Source organism: Rhinoderma darwinii, unplaced genomic scaffold, assembly GCF_050947455.1.
Source record: "Rhinoderma darwinii isolate aRhiDar2 unplaced genomic scaffold, aRhiDar2.hap1 Scaffold_125, whole genome shotgun sequence".
Classification (NCBI taxonomy): Eukaryota; Metazoa; Chordata; class Amphibia; order Anura; family Rhinodermatidae; genus Rhinoderma; species Rhinoderma darwinii.
In genome coordinates this window covers 651,272-675,119 of record NW_027461957.1, presented here as the reverse complement: position 1 = coordinate 675,119, position 23,848 = coordinate 651,272, and the positions used below count along the sequence as shown (strand labels likewise).

The window sequence follows — 23,848 nt, the reverse complement described above, 5'->3', positions numbered from 1 at the left end:
ATCGTCCTCTTCTATGATCTTCAGCAGATGTTGGATTGCGCACTCTTGGTATTTCTGCTTTATAAGTCTTGGATGCTTCAAAGCCTCATTGAAGAACATAGCTGCTGTCATTTTGGCCTTTGGGTCCGCATTCTTCAGGGCATTGAGCAGAAACTGAAGGAAATCTTTTGTTATTTTCCTGCCAGATACCAGAGATGTCACAAGCATGTTCATCCCAATACGCTGCTTCTCTGTATCTTCCAGTTCCTTATTCTCCGCAGCAAATTGCTCCCTGTACTTTTCTAGGAGCTCGGCGTGAGGAAGGGTCTGTAACTCGTCATTGCCTGGCTCGGTCGGCTGGTTTTCCGATGATTCGGGTACAGTAAAGAATTCCAGGGCAACTTTGGTGGAGTCTTGAAGCTCAGCATGGACATCAGGCAACCAGGTGGAAATGTTGGCCTTCATGTTGCTTATGGCCTTCATAAGTTGCACTTTGCAGCTGCCACCCTTCACAATATATTCTTGGATGCTGCCGCATAAACGTCTTATAGCATAGCACAACGTCTCCTTAGATAGTTGGTCAGGAGCATTTTTGACCACTTGGCCCAGCACTGGCAGCATGTCCAAGATGTGTGGCATGATGACTGTAGCACACAGAGATGTCACTTCTGTCAAAGTGTCGACAATGGCAGCATTGAAATCCTCATAAACGATGTTGTATCTCAGTTCCCCGACCACCGCTTCAAGATGGAGGATGCTCAGCCAGACAATAACCTTCTTAGTCATGGCGTAGGAATAGTATTGTCCCTTCATGTACTCCACCTTCAAGTGCTCACATAGCACATTGATTATATATTCCTTCAGGTAGTGTGCCGCGTCTCTTCTGTACTGAATGACTCTGATGAAGAAGCGGCACATGGCGGCGTTGTATTGAGATGGTAACAGGCTACTCAGAATGGCTTTCTGAAAAACATCCGTATATGTGAAGAGATCTTCAGCCACCTTCTCCTGGATGAAATAAGGGACACAGGCTCCTAAGACGTCTTCTTCCACCAAATCCCAGGTGTCCAAAGCATTTCTGAGCTCTTGATTTGTGTCCACACAGAATGTCTGATGTTTTCTATTCATGATCTTCATATCCACAAATCTGCTGAGGCGAGAAATCATTGTGTGGTTACTTGTTTCTAAATCATCTTCCAAAAAGAAAATAGATTCTAGACTTCTCTGTCCTCAATTATCAGCCCCCTCCCCAATAAACATGTGATAACTGCATGAAGAGCGCCCTCCCAAGGCAGAGACAGGACAGTGCAGCCAGAGGAGACAGCGGCACTCCTCTACACTGCGCCCTCTGGTGGTGTAAGAATTTAAAGGTTTCAGAAAATGAAAGCCACATATAAGGTTATATGTAATATTATATAGGGTATTTTATTTGGGTAAATCAAAGATGGAGGATCATGGGTATAGTTGCGTTTCTTAATGAAATGTGTCTCATCAGTTTGCAAGATTCCTATTGTTTACCCTGATTCTCACAATAAATGACCCCGAGGTTCACAGGTATCTCTTACAGGTGCTAACCAGTAGTGTGAACCCAGTCTTACCCATGGACAAACTCAGGATGTCATAAATGCTAAAGGTGGTTGATAAGTGGCACCAGTATTCTATATCCGCATGTTACATGAGGGGGGAGTTCTTTTTATCAGGAAGGTCACACTATTTGTCTCTAAGAGGGGCAGACAAGGGGGCATAAAAGACCCAAGCATGACATGAGGGCAGCCACTTGGGAGGCCACTTGAGGAGGGACATACTGGAAAGGAGACTTCCTGGAGTGTGGGGAGACCATGGATGGTAACTATAACCTGTCATGTAATTATTGATGATAAGGAAAAAGTGTCTCTGTAAAGGTCATTGTTTATGGCTGTCGCTATGTACAAATCTCCATAGAAGTCTCAGAATAACTAACAGTCATTTCACTCTTTATACAATATACATTTTCATACACTCAATCTTGTATTTCATTTATTGCGCCTGACCTTAGAATCTAACCCAGTAAGAGGGTGAAAGAGAAACATTCTTACAGTGGCAGCACATGGAACTCGCTGCAATACTTCACAGGAAACATTCTACATGTTCTCCTCTTACCTCTGAATCGTGGATCTGAAGCTTCTGGATAAAGCAAGATTTCTAGAAGTCACAGGACTCAAGAAAAAGTCAAGTGAGAGCGACGTACCAAAAAGCAAGAAACTATTGGTCTATAGCGGCTCAACGGAATGTGACTGATCTGCAGCTTTTATAGAGAAGGTGAATTATGACATCACTGATGACCTCACACTTACCTTACATTCTAACACACATCAAATGTTTTTTGTTTTTTTTCACATATCTTTATTGAATTTCAGTAATAAAAACATTACAACATTTCAATATCCAGTGATTATAAATATCATAATGCTCAACAATTTATCTGCACAATTTACATCAGGCAACATATATCTCCCCAATCCCATCCCCCTCCCACCCCAAAGATCATTAAGTACCATAAAATTATAACCTTCTTATGATAAAATAATAATTATACCTTCCTATAGAACACCAATCAATTCCATATCCCCAATATTTCCTCCCACTTTTTTATACAATTTTTCTTGTCTGCTCTTATTTTCTCATATTCTTTAATTGTCTTAACCAACTTCAACCAATCCATAACAATTGGGGATTTACCAGCCATCCAATTGATCGCTGGTTCAAATCCCCTAGGGAGGCTAATAAAGTGTGTAAAAAAAGTGCAAAAAAGTTTTTAGTAGTGAAAAAAATTAAAAACAAATAGTTAAAAAAACCTTTTCCCATTTTCCCCCTAAAGTAATGTAAAAAATAAAAAAAGTAAACAAAATTGGTATTGCTGCATGCGTAAAAGTCTGAACTATTACAATATAGCGTTATTTAATGGGAGGCGCGAGATCAGCACCGGCGGACGTCATTGCTCATCAGCGCATGGGTCGGCAGCCCGCGCTGATGCGCTCCCCTCCCCCGCTCCCCTCTTAGACGATGGGGATACAGCGGTGGGGGGAGAGCTGTTGATGTCTGCCCCTGCTGTAATAAAGCAGAGGGCTTCGGGGGGTGCGGCGGCTGCTCAGGCTAGGTCACCCCGCCGCTCCCGTAGAACTCGCCCACCAGAGCGCCTTAGTCCAGACATGGCCCCGCGGGCCCGGCGTCGCAGGGGGAGCCCTTCAAGGGACGCTGCAGGCCAGGCTGCTGGGACGGGCGCTTCCTCCCAGGGCCTGCGTCCTGGCAGGAATCCCCAGCCGCGACGGGGCTCGGCGGTTACCAAGGAGTCGCAGGCCGGGCTCCATGTCACACCCCCGCCTTCAGCTGCTGTGTTCGGAGGGCAGTAGACGGCCGCCCCGCATGGTGATGTTCTGGAGCATCGGTGAGGACGCCAAGATCAGCGAAGACGACGAGGCAACAGGTCCGGTCGGAAGTCTGGGTCCCTGCGGTCGGGCGGCAGGTTGCCGGCCCATCGGTCAGCGTGCCGGGATCCCCGTGTCGTAGATGTCGGTGCGAGTACCAGTCGGCGGCGAGAGGATTTGGAAGATTGAGAGCTGGATGAGTCGCATCGCGGTCAGGATTTTCCGGCTGGCGGGAATACAGCGCCTGGGCAGCCTGGTGAGTGTGTAACTCCTACGTTACCGTATCCAGCAATTTTCATGTCGGGGGTAGGGGTGGGTCAGCGAGCGGGGTAGCGGCTGTCGGTAGTGGCGTTGCCGGGCGCGATGGTTTAACAGATTTAGTGGGTTGTTTGCGCGAGCTAGTCGGGCGCTTAAATAGGACAGCGGCGCCGGTAGCGCCGGCGGGGTCTCCTGTGTTGGTATGTGAAGGGCCTCGTGAGGTACAGTCGCGGTCCATGGTCGGGGAGGTCCCGGGGGTGGCAAAGGAAGCGGTAGCAGTGTCGGTCCAAACCGAGGCGCTGAAGGATGGGGATAGGATTCGGCTTGATGATCGCGCTCGGGGCGAGGTTTACGTCTGTTTCGAGGGCCCGTTAGGGGCTCACCTGAAGCAAGAGGTACGCAAACGGATTTGGAAGGATGAATACGTGGAGATATTTTCTCTTCTGCCGCTTGCAAAGTTCAATTTGGATAAGGGCAAGCGGGACGAGAGTAAGAAAGAGGAAGAAGAACGCCGGCGGTATAGGCTTATCCCGCAGACGTTCGCCAACTGGTCGCAAGCTTTCGCTATTTTGGCAAGCGTGATCGGGGAAAAGGCGCCGGAAAATTGCTCGGCGTTGTTTTGTTACTTTGATGCCATCGGGGAGGCCTATCGGGCGTACAGGGGCCAGGCGTGGTTGCGGTATGATGAGCAATTTCGCCAGCGGAAGGCGGTCCGGACGGCGATCCGGTGGGATCAAAAGGATATTGCGTTGTGGTTGCGGGTTACGGCGCAGGCTAAGCAGTCCTTTCCCGGGAGTGTTGGCCAAGGGGGCCAGTCTAGTCAATCCGGGCAAGGTTCCGGGTCAAAACTGGGGTTCTGCTGGCAATTCAACGATGGCCAGTGTAAGTTCGGGCCACCTGTAAATTTAAGCATGTCTGTTCGGAGTGCAATGGCTCCTCACACGGGGCCTCAAAATGTATGCGGAAGGGTAGGCGGTCAGGCCCTCAGTCCGCTTCAGTTGGTCAAGGGGTGGTCACCAGTGAGGGTGGAAAGGATGCCCCGTATCTAAGTGAATATCCGGATAGGGTTGCGGCCACGTTAATTTACGAGGGGTTTTTGTTTGGTTTTGTTATCCCCCTCCTCCATATGAGGTTCCGGTGACACGTCGCAACCTTAAGTCAGCTTATCTGCACTCGGCGGTCGTTTCAGAAAAGCTTTTGAAAGAGGTGTCTTTGGGTCGGATGTCCGGTCCTTTTGATGAGCCGCCGATTGAGAATCTAGTGGTATCACCCTTGGGAGTTGTGCCAAAGCGGGAGCCTCACAAATTCCGGTTGTTACTTCATTTGTCGTTTCCCAGGGGAGCGTCGGTGAACGATGGGATAGATCACGAGTTATGTTCGGTTATTTACACTTAGTTTGACAAAGCGGTGGCGTTAGTGCGGGAGGCGGGGCCCGGTGCGTTGTTGGCAAAAACTGACATTGAGTCGGCCTTTCGCTTGCTGCCGGTACATCCAGATAGCCAACGGCTGTTGGGTTGCTTCTGGAACGGGGGGTTTTATGTTGATAGGTGTCTTCCAATGGGGTGCTCCATTTCTTGCCCATACTTCGAGGCGTTTAGTAGCTTCGTGGAGTGGGTGACGAAGGGTGTGGCCGGGGTCGATTCCTTAATACATTATCTTGATGATTTTTTGTGCGTAGGCCCTAGCGGGTCCCCGGTTTGCGGGAATTTATTGTATTCCTTGCAGAAGGTTGCGACGGATTTCGGATTCCCTTTGGCGCCTGGAAAGACAGAGGGCCCAGTATCTACCATCTGTTTTTTGGGGATCCAAATTGATTTGGTGGCAATGGAGTGCAGGCTGCCTGAGGATAAATTATTGCCATTGCGACAGGAGGTCAGGCGGGCTTGTCAATTGAAGAAGATCACGTTGCGCGATCTTCAGTCGCTGCTTGGAAAGTTGAACTTTGCCTATCGAATTATGCCAATGGGTAGAGTTTTTAGCAGGAGGTTGGCGTCAGCGACGGCGGGGATTCGGGCGCCCCATTATTTTGTGAGGATTGGTGGGGATCACAGGGCGGACCTGCGGGTCTGGGATGAGTTCCTTGGGCAGTATAATGGTAGATCATTGTGGATGTCGCAGGTACAGGAAATGGGAGAGTTGGAACTGTTTACTGACGCGGCAGGGTCTGGTGGTTTTGGCGCGTATGCAGGAGGACAATGGTATTGCTGATGCTCTTTCTCGCTCGCAGTGGGATAGTTTTCGGCAAATGGCACCGGGAGCGGAGCTGGTCGGTTTGGCTTGCCCGGAACATCTCGGGGGTCTGATTTCGGTCCCGTGGAACGGTTGATTGAAAGGTTATTGGCTAGCGCGACGTTGAGCGCTTATTCGGCGTGTTGGCAGCAGTGGGAGGAGTGGGTAAGAGTGTTGGGTAACGTCAGCACGGCGCAAGACAGGTTGGTGGTGTTATTGTACTGGTTGGGGGATGCTAGGGAGGCGGGGTTTTCCCCGGAAAAAGTGAATCGTTTTGTTGCTGGTTTGGCGTTTGGATTCAAATTACGGGGTTTCCAGGATGTGACCAAACATTTTTTAGTGCGGTAAGCTTTAAAAGGTCTGCGTTGGGGTAGGGCGGTAGCAGATCAGAGGCGACCCGTTTCTTTTTCCCTGCTTGGGTCGTTGGGTGCATCGCTGGGGGCTGTTTGTAATTCACCTGATGAGGTAGTTTTGTTCCGGTTGGCTTTTTCCCTCGCGTTTTTCGGAGCACTCAGAATTGGGGAGTTGGTTTCTCCTAGTGCGGCTAGAGCTGGGGGATTGCGGCAGGCTGATGTGGGTCTATATGAGGATAGATTTGAGTTGTTTTTGCAGCGGTCCAAGACTGATCAAGCAGGTCGGGGTAAGCGGATAGTGTTGTTTGCCCTCCCAGGGTCGGCAATGTGTCCAGTCGCTTTTATGGCGGTTTTTAAGCCACTGGTTGGGGGGCCTGAGGCGCCATTGCTCCGTCATAATAATGGCTCGTTTTTGTCCAGGTATCAATTTGGTGCAGTGTTTAAAAAATGCTTGACTGCGGTTGGCGTAGGCCAGGGGTATTACTCGTCTCACTCGTTCAGGATTGGCGCTGCTACTGAAGCGGGGCGGTGGGGGCTGGATGACGAGGATGTGCGGCGCATAGGCCGGTGGGAGTCCAATAGGTTTCGGACTTATGTGCGCCCTCATTTGTTGTGAGTCGGTCAGGTGTTTTGATTGTTTGACATGTGCGGTTTTGTTTAGCTTTTCAGATCATCAACCTTGCTTAGTGTGGATTTTAGGACATTCTTTTGTGCACTGGGGGGCATTGCGGGTGCACGTTCGCCCAGATGGCCGCCAGCTTCGCATTCCGCGGCACGATGCGGTTGTACACTGGCTGGGCTTCCGAGGTATGTTGTGGAGCCGGGTACTTGCTGAGTTTCCGACATACTCTCAGTTAGACAGGGTTCCGGAGGTTCTGGTGTTACATGTGGGGGGGAATGATCTGGGGGTGCGCCCGTTTCGCGAGTTAGTGCGGGATATTAAACACGATCTATTGAGTTTATGGGTATCTTATCCTCAACTGGTGATTGTTTGGTCGGACATCGTTCCGAGGAAGTTTTGGTGTTTGGCAAGATCGGTCGAAAGGGTTAACAAAGCCTGCATTAAGGTAAACCGGGCGGTGTCACGTTTTGTTGCTAAGCATGGGGGCATTTGTGTTCGTCACAAGGATTTGGAGTCAGGGGTCGGTAATTATTGGAGAAGTGATGGGGTACATTTGACCGAGGTTGGAATTGATATGTGGAGCCTGGCTTTAGCAGAAGGAATTGAGAGGGCGGTGGTGGTTTGGAGGGACTCACAGGCTTGAGGTGGTCAAGGCCTGTTTCGCTGTGGTGGGGGGAGTCCTTGATGGTACATCATTTGAAGACTTCATAGGGTGTTATCTCTTTGAAGTGGTCCTTCTGGTGGTTGGAGCCATCTGCAGGGGTGAGTGGTGCTTCCGAGCTGGTTTACGGCTGGAGGTAAATAGTTGGTGGTGGTTTGCAGATGGCTAATTTAAAGGAAATCGGAAAAAATGGCTTCAAGGACTTCCCCTGCTCTGTTTAGTGTTAATTGACCCACGTTGGGTCATGTGAATTATAGTAGGAATTCTCTGGTCGAATTCCTAAAAGAGTTATCCGAATGTTTCGGATTAAATTGCATTTAATTTATGTTAAATAAATAAACGGCTGCTGTAGCCATTTCACATCCAACCTCGGTTGTCACGTGTCTTTATTGGGAAGGGGGCGAAAGAAGGGGAATAAAGGTAAAATGGTTAATCAGCACATGACTCTACTTAGGCTAGTCAAGCAGAGGCTGGACGGCAACACGGAGGGCTTAACGGGAAGCCTCCATGACTGCCGTAGGAGGGAGGGTTCAACCAATAGGAAGACAGGTGGGTGAAGTAGGAGGGGGAGTGGGCAGGAGCCGGGGTGTGGTAACTGTTCCTCCCGCTGTTTTCGGCATTGAGCCGGAAGCAGCGGGAGGAGAAACAAGAAAAATTAATTCCCACCCACCCGCCCTGAATTAGGTCCGGTTATGAGATCAGGGTGTGGGTTTATCTGTTTTCGTGTTTTGAAGTATGCTTATGTAACTTGTGTTTGTTTTATTTCTTTTAAGCAGGTCCGGGTGTCATGGCAGCTGGCGGGGGGAGTCCTTGAGGTTGGTCAGTACAAAATGGTGGGGGGGTCGCATCGGGGGTATGCGTCCCCCAAAATGGTAGATCATTTGAAGACTTCATAGGGTGTTATCCCTTTGAAGTGGTCTTCTGGTGGTTGGAGCTATCTGCAGGGGTGAGCGGTGCTTCCGAGCTGGTTTACGTCCTGGAGGTAAATAGTTGGTGGTGGTTTGCAGATGGCTAATTTAAAGGAAATCGGAAAAAATGGCTTCAAGGACTTCCCCTGATCTGTTTAGTGTTAATTGACCCACGTTGGGTCATGTGAATTATAGTAGGAATTCTCTGGTCTAATTCCTAAAAGAGTTATCCGAATGTTTCGGATTAAATTGCATTTAATTTATGTTAAATAAATAAATGGCTGCTGTGGCCATTTCACATCCAACCTCGGTTGTCACGTGTCTTTATTGGGAAGGGGGCGAAAGAAGTGGAATAAAGGTAAAATGGTTAATCAGCACATGACTCCACTTAGGCTAGTCATGGTTTGCGGAGGCCATGTCACATTTACAAAGCCCCTGAGGGGACAAAAGAGTGGAAACCCCCCACAAGTAACCCCATTTTGGAAACTACCCCCATTGAGGAAATTATCTAGGGGTATAGTGAGCATTTTGACCCCACAGGTTTTTTGCAGAAATTATTGGAATTAGGCCCTGAAAATGTAGGTTTAGCTAATTTTTTCTCATTTCCACAAGGACTGAAGGAGAAAAAGCACCGCAAATTTTGTAAGGCAATTTCTCCCAAGTAAAACAATACCCCACATGTGGTAATAACCGGCTGTTTGGACACACGGCAGGGCTTAGAAGGGAAAGAGCGCTATTTGGCTTTTGGAGATCACATTTAGCAGGAATAGTTTGCGGAGGCCATGTCACAATTACAAAGCCCTGAGGGGACAAAACAGTGGAAACCCCCCACAAGTGACCCCATTTTGGAGACTACACCCATTGAGGAAATTATCTAGCGGTATAATGAGTATTTTGAAACCACAGTTTTTTGCAGAAATTATTGGAACTATGCCCTGAAAATAAAAATCTACATTTTTTCAAAGAAAATGTAGGTTTAGCTAATTTTTTCTCATTTCCACAAGGACTGAAGGAGAAAAAGAACCACAAAATTTGCAAAGCAATTTCTCCCGAGTAAAACAATACCCCACATGTGGTAATAAGCGGCTGTCTGGACACACGGCAGGGCTTAGAAGGGAAAGAGCGCTATTTGGATTTTGGAGATGACATTTAGCAGGAATGGTTTGCAGAGGCAATGTCACATTTGTAAAGCCCCTGAGGGGACAAAACAATGAAGACGCCCAAAAATTGACTTCATTAAGGAAACTACACCTCTTGAGGAATTAATCTAGGGGTGTAGTAAGCATTTTGACAGCACAGATGTTTCATAGAATTTATTAGAATTGGGCAGTGAAAATAAAAACAATCCTTTTTCTTCACTAAGCCATAGCTTTAGCGCAAAATGTTTCATTTTCCCAACAAATAAAGGAAAAAAAGAACCCAACATTTGTAAAGCAATTTCGCCCAAGTACGGCAATACCCCATATGTGGTCATAAACTGCTGTTTGGGCACACGGCAGGGCTCAGAAGGGAAGGACCGCCATTTGGAGTGCAGATGTTGCTGGATTGGTTTCTGGGCGCCTGTGGGCCCAAAACAGTGGAAACCACCCAGATGCGACCCAATTTTGGAAACTACACCCCTCAATGCATTTACCTAGGGGTGTAGTGAGCATGTTAACCCTGCAGGTGTTTTGTAGAAATTAGTGTGAACTCGATGTTGCAGAGTGAAAATGGGATTTTTTCCACAGATATGTGGACAATATGTGGTGCCCTGCTTGTGCCACCATAACAAGACAGCTCTCTAATTATTATGCTGGGTTTCCTGGTTTTAGAAACACCCTACATGTGGCCCTAATCTCTTGCCTGGACAGTCGACCAGGCTCAGGAGTGAAAGCGTACCATGTAAAATTGAGGCCTAATTTGGCGATTTACAAAGTATTGGTTCACAACTGCAGAGGCTCAGATGTGAAATAATAAAAATAAACCTCTGGGAAGTGACCCCATTATGGAAACTGCACCCCTCAATGCATTTATTAAGGGGTGTAGTGAGCATTTTCACCCCACAGGTCTTTTCCATAAATGAATGCGCTGTGGATGGTGCAAATTAAAAATTTATATTTTTCCCTAGATATGCCATTCAGTGGCAAATATGTCGTGCCCAGCTTATGCCACTGGAGACACACACCCCAAAAATTGCTAAAAGGGTTCTCCCGGGTATGACGGTGCCATATATGTGGAAGGAAACTGCTGTTTGGGGACGCTGTAGGGTTCAGATGGGAGGAAACGCCATTTGGCTTTTGGAGCGTGGATTTTGCTTGGTAGTAGTTTTGTTTGGAGTCTTACTGGTGTTTCCGTTTATAATGTAGGGCATATGTAAGCCGGGCGGAGAATATAAGGGGCATAGTCAGGTGGTATAATAATGGGGTAAAAAAAAACAATAAAATGATCCATAGATGTGTGTTACGCTGTGACACAATCATTTCTGCACAGGCTGGTGTCGCACTGATATATGGCGTCCTTTATTATCCCCCTTTTGATCCACACTCCGCGCCTTTGTAGTTTGGGGAATTTTGCTAGGAAGTGTTGTCCTGGTATAATACGGGCACCGTCGCTTCCAGCGGATATGTTTGGGCCCTCCCTTTCCTGGTTCCCTAATTTTAGGTCCTTGATAAATCGCCTCTTCAAACAGAAGAAATGTTCCCCTCGGGCACAACTGCATATTTTTTTATTTCCTGACTTATTGGAGCCATAACTAATTTTATTTTTCATAGACGTAGCGGTATGAGGGCTGGTTTGTTGCGGGACGAGCTGTAGTTATTATTGGTACCATTTTGGGGTACATGCAACTTTTTGATCACCTTTTATCCTATTTTTTGGAAGGCCAGGTAAACAAAAAAACGCAATTCTGGCACAGCTTTTGTCTTTTTTTTTAAATACAGCGTTCACCATGCGTTATAAATTACATGTTAACTTTATTCTGCGGGTCAGTACGATTCCGGCGATACCTATTTTATAGGACTTTTTTATGTTTTACAACTTTTTGCACAATAAAATTACTTTTGTAAAAAGAATGTATTTTTTCTGTCACCAAGTTGTGAGAACCATAACTTTTTCATTTTTTTGTCGACGGAGGTGTATGAGGGCTTGTTTTTTGCGGGACGAGCTATAGTTTTTATAGGTACCATTTTTGGATACGTGCGACTTTTTGATCACTTTTTATTCTAACATTTGTAGGGCAAAGTGACAAAAAAACAGAAACTCTGGTAACGTTTTTTATGGTTTTTTTTTACGCTGTTCACCGCGTGCAATAAATAATATAATATTTTGATACCTCAGGTCGTTACGGTCGCGGCGATATCAAATACATATGGTTTATTATTATTTTTCAATAATAAAGGACTTGATAAGAGTAAAAGGGGATTGTGTTTTATTTGATTACTTGAAACTTTTATTGTTTTCAAACTTTTATTATTTGCACTTTTTTTTACACTTTTTTATACTTTTTTTACACTTTTTCTCAAGTCCCACTAGGGGACTTGAAGGTCCAACGGTCAGATTTTTTTTTTCTAATACATTGCACTACCTATGTAGTGCAATGTATTAGATCTGTCAGTCATTCACTGACAGCAAGCCGATTAGGCTTCGCCTCCCGGCGGGGCCTAAATCGGCTTCCGTAATTGCAGAGCAGGAGACCATTGTGTCTCCTGTTGCCATAACAGCAGTCGCCAGTCCTGACTGCCTGTCAGGGCTGGCGATCTGCTAGTAACCGCTACGATGAAGCAATCGCTTTCGATTGCTGCATCGAAGGGGTTAATGGCAGGGATCGGAGCTAGCTCCGGTTCCTGCCGTTACAGGTGGATGTCAGCTGTACAGTACAGCTGACTTCCACCGCTGATGACGCCGGATCAGCTCCTGACCCGGCGCCATCTTGCCGGCAGCTACGGAAGCCGATCAGGCTCCGCCGCCGGGCGGACCTTGACCGGCTTCGGTGCTAGGCAGACCGGGAGGTCAGTATTAGGCCTCCGGTTGCCGTTGCAGCCACCGTAACCCCGGCAATTTCATTACTGGGGTTCCGATGAGCTGCAAACACCTTAAGTGCAGCGATTTGAGCGCTGCACTTAAGGGGTTAATGGCGGGGATCGAAGCTAATTTCGGCCCAGCCGGATGTCAGCTGTTAGATACAGCTGAGATCCGGTGATGATGGCACCGGCTCATCTTCTGAGCTGGTCCCAAACATTCGGCGTATATGTACGGCAAGATGCGGGCAGTCAATGCTTTCCATGACGTACATTTACGGCAAATGTCGGGAAGGGGTTAAAGGTTATGAACACCTTTTGAAACTTTTTTTTTTTTAAATGTCAGTCAGTGTGTTTTGTGCAACTTTATAATTAGTTTTTATTAAAAAATCTTTTTACTTTTTGAGATACAGCTGCTCTGTTACCTGTATACAGAGAAGCTGTATCCTACGCTGAATCCTGAACTTGTCAGGTCTGTGGGACTGATGGGTTCAGTGTCAGCGGGTCCTGTGTGTCCTGTGTGTCTGACATGCTGGATCCACCTGTAATACATCACATCTAAGTTAGATGTGATAGATCATAGGTGGATACAGTCGACTACTCTATTGATACCGCCAATAAAACGAAAACCTTGTGAAACGGAGACAAACAGAAACCATTAGCAACGGAAGCGTTACCATTGAAATGGTAACAGAATGCTATGGTTTCCGTTTGGTTTCCGTTCGTAGGTTCCCCTGACGGAAAGCTCTGACGGAACCCATGAACGGAACCACAATGCAGGTGAGAACGAAGCCTAATTATTACTGTATGATCTTTACAGATGGTGGAGGGTACTATTTTTTTGGGTATAAGCAACTCCCAGAATATGATTACCATAATGCTGGTCATACTGGAAGCTGCTAACCTGACTTTGCAAATGATCTCTGTACTGAAATGTATTTGTACTGAGCTTTGTTCTGGTCCTGTATTCATGTACTGAGCTTGGTTCTGGTGCTGTATATATCTAATGAGATTTGTTCTGGAACTGTACATATGTAATGAGCTTGGTTCTGGTGTTGTGTATAGAACTATATTGCTTGTAAAATGTACAAATGTTTTTATGCTCGGGTTACATAAAAAAAATTTGGAAAATAAATGACACGTCATTGATTGGTAGAGAAAACAAACATGGCGAGGGTGGAAGGAGATGTCGGGAAAGAGGTTGGGGGGGCGCCAAACTGGGTACTGGAGAACCTAGCTACGACCTCTGCTATGTGTGTTGTATGTATGTGTCTGTGTGTGTGTGTGTGTGTGTGTGTGTGTGTGTATATGTTCCAGTATGTGTGTGTATATGTGTACATATGTCTCTATGTTAGTGTTTATATATTTATGCCTCTGTGTGTGTTTATATATGTGTGGGTATAGTCAGGGCCGTCGTCAGCACCCGGCGAACCCGGGCAAGTTCCAGGGCCCATTACCCTTGGGGGGGCCCACTCGGCCGCCGGGTGCTGTCGCTGCTGTCATCACGGCATCACTGTCCATATATGGACAGTCCGTGAAATTCATGGACAGTCCGTGAAATGAGAGGACTTTTGGCAACTGTCCGGAATAAAAAGAATGCGTCCGTGATTTCTATATTTTTTTGTTGTGCAAGGAGCTGCACATATGCCAGTTGTGGCTGCGTGATGACCTCTCATGTAGAACATTGTTAGCAGCCTTCCCAGCCTCCGCGCACCACGTCTGGTCTGTAGTACTAGCAGGGGCCTCCTACCCGCCATAGAGGACAACGGAGAGGAGGAAATCCGACAGCGGAGAGAGTGCGGCTTGGCTGGGACCTGACAGGTGACACAGGAGAATCTATGCAGAGCAGGACGCTGGGCTGCCGTTACTTCAGCTTGTACTGCTGATATGTGAAGCCCCTGCCCGGTGGCTTGCTCTGTATCTAATTCACTGCCCAGCAGCTGTACAGGTCAGCAGCACCCGGCTCCTTCACTGTGTCTGCACCACTGACCTGCATAGCTGCTGCTGCTGCTAAAATGTCTACTAAACCCTGTACAGCCCAGTACTCCCTTGATAGCCCCTTCAGTTCCTAATCTCCCTCTGTACACCCCTCCCCCCAGCACTGGAACACCACCCCGTGCTGAAGAAGTCAGAGGAGACAGAAGTTGCCGAAGAAGCAGTCTACAGGAAGGAGATAAGTGTCAATGTGTCTAAAGACAAAGAGGTGACTGGAGTGTGACTCAATGTATGTATGTATGTATGTATGTATGTATGTATGTATGTATGTATGTATGTATGTAGTGTGTGTGTAATGGCTCTATATGTGTGTGTATATGTAGTTTGTGTGTGTATGTAATATTTGTGCGAGTGCGTGTGTATATTTGTGTGCATTTTGTATATATATGTAGTGTGTGTGTAGTGTATGTGTGCAGTATGTATGTGTGCAATGTGTGTATATGTAGTATGTGGGCAGTATGCATGTATGTATGTATGTATGTATGTATGTATGTATGTATGTATGCAGTATGTATGTGTGCAGTATGTATGTGTGCAGTGTGTATGTGTGCAGTGTGTATGTGTGCAGTGTGTATATGTGCATTGTGTGTATATGCAGTGTGTGGGCAGTATGTTTGTATGTGTGCAGTATGTATGTATGTATTTATTCAGTATGTATGTGTGCAGCATGTATGTATGTATGTATGTATGTATTTATTTATTCAGTGTGTATGTGTGCAGTATGGATGTGTGCAGTATCTATGTGTGTATGGTGTGCAGTATGTATGTATGTATGTATATGTGCAGTATGTATATGTGTGCAGTATGTATATGTGCATTGTGTGTATCTGTAGTGCATGGGCAGTATTTATGTATGTGTGCAGTATATATATGTGCAGTGTGAGTATATGTAGTGTGTGGGCAGTATGTGTGTGTGCAGTATGTATGTGTGCAGTATGTATGTATGTATGTATGTGTGCAGTATGTATGTATGTATGTATGTATGTATGTATGTATGCAGTATGTATGTGTGCAGTATGTATGTGTGCAGTATGTATGTGTGCAGTGTGTATGTTTGCAGTGTGTATATGTGCATTGTGTGTATATGCAGTGTGTGGGCAGTATGTTTGTATGTGTGCAGTATGTATGTATGTATTCAGTATGTATGTGTGCAGCATGTATGTATGTATGTATTCAGTGTGTCTGTGTGCAGTATGGATGTGTGCAGTATCTATGTGTGCAGTATGTATGTATGTATGTATGTATGTATGTGCAGTATGTATGTGTAATATGGATATATGTATGTGTCCAGTATGTGTATGTGCAGTGTGTGCAGTATGTATGTGTGCAGTATGTGTATATGTAGCGTGTGGGCAGTATATATGTATGCATGTATGTCTGCAGTATGTATGTGTGTGCAGTATGTATATGTGCAGTATGTATATAGGTATGTATGTGTGCAGTATGTATGTGTGTGTGTGCAGTATGTATGTGTGTGCAGTATGTATATGTGCAATATGTATGTATGTATGTATGTATGTATGCGTGCAGTATGTGTAGTGTGTGCAGTATGTATGTGTGCAGTATGTATGTGTTCAGTGTGTATATATGTAGCGTGTGGGTAGTATATATGTATGCAGTGTGGGCAGTATGTATGTGTGCAGTATGTATGTGTGTGTGCAGTATGTATGTGTGTGCAGTATGTATATGTGCAATATGTATGTATGTATGGATGTATGTGTGCAGAATGTATGTGTGCAGTATGTATGTATGTATGTATGTATGTATGTGTGGAGTATGTATGTGTGTGTTTGCAGTATGTATGTGTGTGCAGTATGTATGTATGTATGTATGTATGTATGTATGTGTGCAGTATGTATGTGTGTGCAGTATGTACAGTGAAGGAAATAAGTATTTGATCCCTTGCTGATTTTGTAAGTTTGCCCACTGTCACAGACATGAACAGTCTAGAATTTTTAGGCTAGGATAATTTTACCAGTGAGAGATAGATTATATAAAAAAAAAAAAAACAGAAAATCACATTGTCAAAATTATATATATTTATTTGCATTGTGCACAGAGAAATAAGTATTTGATCCCTTTGGCAAACAAGACTTAATACTTGGTGGCAAAACCCTTGTTGGCAAGCACAGCAGTCAGACATTTTTAGTAGTTGATGATGATGAGGTTTGCACAAGTTAGATGGAATTTTGGCCCACTCCTCTTTGCAGATCATCTGTAAATCATTAAGATTTTGAGGCTGTCGCTTGGCAACTCGGATCTTCAGCTCCCTCCATAAGTTTTCGATGGGATTAAGGTCTGGAGACTGGCTAGGCTACTCCTTGACCTTAATGTGCTTCTTTTTGAGCCACTCCTTTGTTGCCTTGTCTGTATGTTTTGGGTCATTGTCGTGCTGGAAGACCCAGCCACGGGCCATTTTTAATGTCCTGGTGGAGGGAAGGAGGTTGTCACTCAGGATTTGACGTTACATGGCTTCATTCATTCTCCCATTGATGCGGTGAAGTAGTCCTGTGCCTTAGCAGAGAAACACCCCCAAAACATAATGTTTCCACCTCCATGCTTGACAGTGGGGACGGTGTTCTTTGGGTCATAGGCAGCATTTCTCTTCCTCCAAACATGGCGAGTTGAGTTAATGCAAAAGAGCTCAATTTTAGTCTCATCTGACCACAGCACCTTCTCTCAATCACTCTCAGAATCATCCAGATGTTCATTTGCAAACTTCAGACGGGCCTGTACATGTGCCTTCTTGAGCAGGGGGACCTTGCGGGCACTGCAGGATTTTAATCCATTACGGCGTAATGTGTTACCAATGGTTTTCTTGGTGACTGTGGTCCTAGCTGCCTTGAGATCATTAACAAGTTCACCCCGTGTAGTTTTCGGCTGAGCTCTCACCTTCCTCAGGATCAAGGATGCCCCACGAGGTGAGATTTTGCATGGAGCCCCAGATCGATGTCGATTGACAGTCATTTTGTATGTCTTCCATTTTCTTACTATTGCACCAACAGTTGTCTCCTTCTCACCCAGCGTCTTACTTATGGTTTTGTAGCCCATTCCAGCCTTGTGCAGGTCTATGATCTTGTCACTGACATCCTTAGAAAGCTCTTTGGCCTTGCCCATGTTGTAGAGGTTAGAGTCAGACTGATTAATTGAGTCTGTGGACAGGAGTCTTTTATACAGGTGACCATTTAAGACAGCTGTCTTTAATGCAGGCACCAAGTTGATTTGGAGCGTGTAACTGGTCTGGAGGAGGCGGAACTCTTAATGGTTGGTAGGGGATCAAATACTTATTTCTCTGTGCACAATGCAAATAAATATATATCATTTTGACTATGTGATTTTCTGTTTTCTTTTTTATATAATCTATCTCTCACTGGTAAAATTAACCTAGCCTAAAAATTCTAGACTGTTCATGTTTTTGACAGTGGGCAAACTTACAAAATCAGCAAGGGATCAAATACTTATTTCCTTCACTGTATATGTGCATTGTGTGTATCTGTAGTGTGTGGGCAGTATTTATGTATGTGTGCAGTATATATATGTGCAGTGTGTGTGCAGTATGTATGTGTGCAGTATGTATGTGTGCAGTGTGTGTATATGTAGCGTGTGGGCAGTATATATGTATGCAGTGTGGGCAGTATGTATGTATGTATGTATGTATGTGTGCAGTGTGTGAATATGTAACATGTGTGCATTATGTATAGGTATGTATGCAGTGTGTAGATGGTGTGTGCAGTATGTTTGTATGTATGCATGTATTAGAAACAGGGAGAGAACCTCCAGCTCACCGGTCTGCGTCTCCAGCAGCGTCACTCGGATCCCCGCGACGGCCCGCGGTAAGGAACAGCAATGTAGGAGAAAAAATGATCCAGCGCTGATAGTAATTTAAAAGGGAAATGAGAGTCCCATGTTTATTGAAGAAAGATCTTAAAATCGGAGGGGAGACGCAGTCCCAAGGTGCAAGTAGTCAGGGTAGATACCCAAGCCTACGCGTTTCGAACGCGATCTGTGTTCTTAATCATGGCAAGTATGTAAGTATGTGTGCATTGTGTAGATGTAGTGTGTGCAGTATGTACACTACCATTCAAAAGTTTGGGGTCACCCAGACAATTTTGTGTTTTCCATGAAAACTCACACTTATATTTATCAAATGAGTTGCAAAATGACTAGAAAATATAGTCAAGACATTGACAAGGTTATAAATAATGATTTTTATTTGAAGTAATAATTTTCTCCTTCAAACTTTGCTTTGTGGGAAAGGACACAGAGACATAAGAGACTTTCTACGCCAGTTTTCACACTTTTTAAGAAATGGGGCGTGGTAAAGGCAAAGGGGCTGTGAGCCAACAAATTTATTATGATTAACCCCAGAAAACTGGCGTCAATTATAGTGGAAGTCTACGCCAGCTCCTCGCTAACATAGATTTCACTCCATGGGGCATAGCAAGGTAGAGGCCCGTGCTGGACCTCATACTTTGCCCCCCCCCCCTTCATCTGACCAAACCCTGGCCTCCCATTGGACAGTTAAATTAAAAAAATATATATACACTACCGTTCAAAAGTTTAGGGTCACTTAGAAATTTCCTTATTTGCACAGTTTTTTTCAATGAAGATAACATTAAATTAATCAGAAATACACTCTATACATTGTTAATGTGGTAAATGACTATTCTAGCAGCAAACATCTGATTTTTAATGCAATATCTACATAGGTGTATAGAGGCCCATTCCCAGCAACCATCACTCCAGTGTTCTAATGGTACATTGTGTTTGCTAACTGTGTTAGAAGGCTAATGGATGATTAGAAAACACTTGAAAACCCTTGTGCAATTATGTTAGCACCGCTGTAAACAGTTTTGCTGTTTAGAGGAGCTATAAAACTGACCTTCCTTAGAGCTAGTTGAGAATCTGGAGCATTACATTTGTGGGTTCGATTAAACTCTCCAAATGGCTAGAAAAAGAGAGCTTTCATGTGAAACTCGACAGTCTATTCTTGTTCTTAGAAATGAAGGCTATTCCATGCGAGAAATTGCCAAGAAACTGAAGATTTCCTACAACGGTGTGTATTACTCCCTTCAGAGGACAGCACAAACAGGCTCTAACCAGAGTAGAAAGACAAGTGGGAGGCCCCGTTGCACAACTGAGCAACAAGACAAGTACATTAGAGTCTCTACTTTGAGAAATAGATGCCTCACAGGTCCTCAACTGGCAGCTTCATTAAATAGTACCTGCAAAACGCCAGTGTCGACGTCTACAGTGAAGAGGCGACTCCGGAATGCTGGTCTTCAGGGCAGAGTGGCAAAGAAAAAGCCATATCTGAGACTGGCTAATAAAAGGAAAAGATTAATATGGGCAAAAGCACACAGACATTGGACAGAGGAAGATTGGAAAAAAGTGTTATGGACAGACGAATCGAAGTTTGAGGTGTTTGGATCACACAGAAGAACATTTGTGAGACGCAGAACAACTGAAAAGATGCTGGAAGAGTGTCTGACGCCATCTGTCAAGCATGGTGGGGATTTTGAATAAGGAAGGCTATCACTCCATTTTGCAACGCCATGCCATACCCTGTGGACAGCGCTTGATTGGAGCCAATTTCATCCTACAACAGGACAATGACCCAAAGCACACCTCCAAATTATGCAAGAACTATTTAGGGAAGAAGCAGGCAGCTGGTATTCTATCTGTAATGGAGTGGCCAGCGCAGTCATCAGATCTCAACCCCATAGAGCTGTTGTGGGAGCAGCTTGACAGTATGGTACGCAATAAGTGCCCATCAAGCCAATCCAACTTGTGGGAGGGACTTCTGGAAGCATGGGGTGAAATTTCTCCCGATTACCTCAGCAAATTAACAGCTAGAATGCCAAAGGTCTGCAATGCTGTAATTGCTGCAAATGGAGCATTCTTTGACGAAAGCAAAGTTTGAAGGAGAAAATTATTATTTCAAATAAAAAACATTATTTCTAACCTTGTCAATGTCTTGACTATATTTTCTAGTCATTTTGCAACTCATTTGATAAATATAAGTGTGAGTTTTCATGGAAAACACAAAATTGTCTGGGTGACCCCAAACTTTTGAACGGTAGTGTAAGTGAATACAGTGCAGTGAAATTCAGTGACTCACAGGTGACATCTTCTCAGAATGGAGTCGTTCATGTTCTCTTTTCTTCTTCATCCGACCCAGAACACCATGTTGACTTCCAGTCTTCTTCATCTCCAATGCCCAAGCGCGAACCACAAGATATGTCATGAAAGTGTTGATGTAACCTGTATACCACGTTCATGTGACCCAATGTGCCACGTCACAGCTTATTCAAATCATGGAAGCGTTCAGTCTACATGACTACCGCCCGTCATGGTGCGCATACCTTAGATCAAAATTTCGACATATAACTAACTCTAAACCTCATAAGCTAATTTTCTTTAGCTATTATACTAGGATGTACAATTCTATATTCAAATATTATCATATTAGTCATGTGTCCTAGTATACCCACATCCAGCGATGGGTGGGATGGGTGAAACATAAAATAGTTTTCCATGAGTTTTGGACTGCGATGTGCTGCTGATCTCCCCTTTTGGGGGTAATATACAGGGAATATGGGGGTTATATAAGGGACTCCCATCATCCCTGTATATACCAGCCATCATCCCCATATATAACCACCATTATCCGTGTATGAACCAGCCTACCATTATCTCAGTATAAAATCTCCATCACCCCTGTATATACCATTAGGGCGGGCACTGTCAGCTTGCTGTGGCGTGCGGGCAATGTGGCTAAAGAAGAAGTAAATGGGGTGGGCATTGAGGACACCGTGGACCAATAGGATGCCTGAAATGCCGGTATATGGGAGAAGTCCAGCAGAATCTGAAAATATGCCTCCTGATTGCTTAGGCTGGGTTCACACGACTTATTTTCAGACGTAAACGAGACGTATTATGCCTCGTTTTACATCTGAAAATAAGGCTACAATACGTCGGCAAACATCTGCCCATTCATTTGAATGGGTTTGCCGACGTACTGTGCAGACAACCTGTCATTTACGCGTTGTCGTTTGACAGCTGTCAAACGACGACGCGTAAAAATACAGCCTCGTCAAAAGAAGTGCAGGGCACTTCATTCAGACGTAATTTGAGCCGTTTCTTCATTGAACTCAATGAAGCACAGCTCAAAATTTACGGCTGTCAGAGAAGCCCCGCAAAATGCGAGGAGGAGCATTTACGTCTGAAACAAGGCAGCTGTTTTCTCCTGAAAACAGTCTGTCTTTTCAGACGTAAAAGCCTGCTACCGTGTGCACATACCCTTAAAGGCTATGTACACCTTTGCACTGTTTTTTTTTTAATTGCCTTGTATGTATTTTGTAAAATAAATCACATTTCTAATTGGTCTACCATTTGTCTTCTGTACCTGCAGTGTATTTCAGTTCATGGCCAGCTGCTGTATTCAGTTATCTCTCTAAGGCCCTGTTCACACCTGCGTTGGTGTGTTTCGTTGTTCTGCTCCATCAGTGGTGCAGAACAAAGGAATAACGTAAGCAACTGTTCCGTCGCACAACGGACACCGCCACCTGCCGACAGAACCCATTGACTTTAGTGGGCTCCATTGGCTTTCCGTCAGGCGGGGGGCCGTGATTTTACCAGAGACAATAGTGCAGATGTGAACGAGGCCTTATCCGTCAGTCATCACCCTAATGGCAAATTGAGCAGCTCCTCCTTTGCAGGCTCATGAACAAGCATTTACTGTGGAATCTGCGCATGTGCATGGTCCTAATTACTGCATACCTCCTAACCGTCCCGGATATAGGGGGGTAGTCCAGGATTCTGGGCGCTGTTACGCTGTCCCAAGCGGCCGGTGGTATGTCTTGGTGTCAACTGTATCTGCGTCCTCATGGGGGCAGCTATTTGTCATTATACTGTGTAGGGGGTCCTATGGGAACATAATAATGAGTGGGCTGAACCGGGTATGTGTGGGCGGAGATGACTTAGATTAGATACTTGAAAGTTGGTAGGTATGTTTACTGGTCTGTGCTGGGGCAGAGCGAGTGTGCCTACTCCAAATTTGCAGCATAAGGCAATGAGGTTGCTTTACCACATGCCAATGCTGCAATTTTGGGAATTGCTCCCTCTAGTGACCAGCACATGGAAATGTTATAAATTAGAATCTGATTTATAATATTTCCTGACTTGTGAAAAAATTAAAAAATTAAAACAATGTTTAATCACTTATATACTAACTGTTTAACTGAAAAAAAAAAAAAATTCCTAGCGACACATTCCCTTTAATACTGGCGTTTCATACACCAGTCCTATTAAACAGTTTGCTGGAGTAAGATGCAACACATTTATTAACAGGCGAACGACTCTTAATAAATGTGTCGCATCTTTTAGCTGCAACGCGGCCTGTCATCAGTACTTTCTATGTGCTGCGGCCTGCTGTACATTTAAAGTACATTTTTAAAATGTATTTTATTGTCTGATTGGGGGGGGCATACAGTCTGATTGGGGGGGAGGTATGGGTCTGGCACGGACGTTTGCCTTGTTACGCCCCCCAGAGATAAATCTGTGCGGCATTATACATATAGATTTCTGCTATCATTTACATCAGTTACTGGCGTAAATTATAGTAAAATTGTTGGCCATTTCTGCTAAGCCCCGCTCATTTTTTGCCCCCAAAAATTATGACATTTGCGTATTTTGTGAATTTTCTACGCTAATAAACTGTTGTAGAAAGGTTAATATATTCCCCCCAAAGGCTACAGACCGTAATACAATATCTTAATGTAAGGATGTGTACACTTAATTGTGCAGCAACGCTTGTTGTCTCCATTCTATGTCAGAGTGGGAAGTAGATGTCCGGCCTTATGATTTTGTGATATGTGATAGACCCAGAATCCCAATCACCAAACCAAAGAATGCAAAATAAAGACACAAAACATTATAATTGGGTGTTAAATGGTCAAAACTTTTATTATATTATATGACCAAACCCAAAATGGCAAACCTCCGACTCACGAAGAGTCACCCTCCAGCACGCAGGAAAGGAAAAACCCCCTGTGGGGGAAACCTCTAGGGAAACCATGGCTGGAGGATTGCCCTTCCTCTAGGCTTAGAAGGTGCCAAAATATAATTTGTAACAGAATTTATACGTTTTCTCAGATTTTTAAGGAAAGACAATACAATGAACGAACAACATAAAACACATAAATCGGCTGATCTGGTTGGCTAGGCGGGTGTCTCTCTTCCTGGGCACCCATTAAAATTAATGGGTGATCCACGGATGAGACGGGTCCTCCAGATGCCTCCTTGTAGCATCTGTCTCCGCTCTGGCTAATAGAGGGGGATCTCCTGCTGGAAACCCCCCTCTATTACAGACAACCCGTATGAAGAGGATGTGATGAAGAAGTGCTCTTGGGTGAAGGGTTTCCCTGCTAGAACCTACAAATT

The 23,848-nt window shown here is 45.0% G+C and overlaps 1 long non-coding RNA gene across 1 annotated transcript in view; it reads right to left on the bottom strand.

The window, feature by feature from the left end:
* Positions 1-633: 633 nt before the first annotated feature.
* Positions 634-23,848, bottom strand: part of LOC142699071 (uncharacterized) — a 246,420-nt gene continuing 223,205 nt past the window's right edge. The window contains exon 7 of the long non-coding RNA XR_012865968.1: positions 634-1,126. This is a non-coding gene — a long non-coding RNA (uncharacterized LOC142699071). The remainder of the gene's footprint in view (positions 1,127-23,848) is intronic.